The following is a 1,523-nucleotide window of genomic DNA, read 5'->3' as shown; positions in this document are numbered from 1 at the left end:
TTACCAAAATTTAATAATAGAGAAAACTCAAACAATCATAGAAGCTGCAATAGGCACACAAAAAATAAAGCATCAATTGACTTAAATTACCAAATATTCACATCTGATCTACAAGTATAATTAAGCAAAAGCCGGATCCAATCTCTAGCAAGATTTGAAAACTAATAAAATATGCAAGAGAGAAACCGATAACATATTTTAGATTTCAAAAAGCAAAAGAATTTGCATAATACTGGTAAGTTCCAGATAATCCTAAAAACCGACTATGATTAAGCATCTAGATTTCCATTTCAAAAAAAAAAAAAAAGAGTCAAATGCGATGTTTCTGAAGATACCACATGGCAGTAGATAATCCCAAAGAAACAGATACTTCACTTATTTTCTAAGTATTGATCCCAGGAAACTACAGAGAAGGAACAAAAATTTCATCTTTTCATTAGCATTCCCATAACCAAAACTGAAGAATCTACAAAAGGTCACCCTTGGAAGATCAAAGAAACCCATTCTTTGTGTGAGACCCAAGCCTTTTGGCCTCATGTGTGTTGCACGTGAGGGCACACGATGAAGGAGGATTCATCGCGATCGCTCGAGGAAGATGGAAACCCCAATTTTTTTAGGGCTTCTTCTCCTCATTTGAAAACCACCCGAGGTAGAGCTGCCAAGCCGAGTCCCCTTCCGGTTGGGTGACCTTCTTCCTCGCTTGCCGCTGAAAAAAAAAAAAAACCTCCACTGCCACCGGAGAGGAAGAGAGCCGTCGAAGAGGGTCATCACAGTTCACCCCCGAAAACCAGGTAAGCCTCCCAACCACGTCATTTTTCCTTTCCTGCATTTTCTCCTCCCAATCCACTCGGGAGGATAGATCAATTCAAAAGAAAAGAAAAGAAAAGAAGAGGAGGAAGAAGAAAAGGAGAAAGAAAGAAGAGAGGGAAGAGGGGGCTTACTTGTGTGCGGCTGCGAGTTCGTCGGCATCACGGGGAGCATCCACGGATGTCACGGGAGCCGCCAGCCTCGGCTCGGCCGTGCGCGCAGGCTGCGAGCATCGGCTGCAAACACGATCGAGGGCACAGCGGGCTCGGCTGGAGGCACTGCCGGTCATGGCCTGGCCCCTCCCAAGCTCGCCTCCTCCCTCCGTGGGAGAAGAAAGGAGAAGAAAGGGAGAGGGTTGAGAAGAATATGAGAAGAAGAAGGGGAGAGCTGAGAGAAGAGAAGGTGAATCGGGAACGGAAGAAAAAAAAAGGAAAAGAAGAAAGGAAGAAGCGGGGAAAGGAGAAGAAACAGAGAAGAGAGAAGAAGAAAGAAGTCGGGAGAAGTTTCTGGAGAAGTAGAGAAGAAAAGAAAAAGAAAAGGAAAGGAAAGAAAAGAAAAAAAAAAAAAAAAAGAAGGAAAAAGAAAAAAAAGAAAAGAAAGAAAAAGAAAAAGAAAAGAAGAAGGAAAAAGAAAAAAATGAATAAAGAGAGGAGGTGGTTTACGGGTATGAACCCGAACTCGGGATGCTAGGCACTTCTGTAGGATCAGCCATGGGA

At 43.0% G+C, this 1,523-nt stretch overlaps 1 long non-coding RNA gene across 1 annotated transcript; it reads right to left on the bottom strand.

The window, feature by feature from the left end:
* Positions 1-344: 344 nt before the first annotated feature.
* LOC103698727 lies at positions 345-1,265 on the bottom strand. Its single transcript, XR_602757.4, has 2 exons — positions 942-1,265; positions 345-823 (listed from the first exon to the last, which is right to left on the bottom strand). It is a non-coding gene; the product is annotated as an uncharacterized LOC103698727 (long non-coding RNA).
* Between the last annotated feature and the right edge of the window lie 258 nt (positions 1,266-1,523).

This window comes from Phoenix dactylifera, unplaced genomic scaffold (genome assembly GCF_009389715.1).
Source record: "Phoenix dactylifera cultivar Barhee BC4 unplaced genomic scaffold, palm_55x_up_171113_PBpolish2nd_filt_p 000431F, whole genome shotgun sequence".
NCBI classification, from domain to species: Eukaryota; Viridiplantae; Streptophyta; class Magnoliopsida; order Arecales; family Arecaceae; genus Phoenix; species Phoenix dactylifera.
Note: the sequence above shows the minus strand (reverse complement) of the source record. Positions and strands in the feature narration are given on the sequence as shown.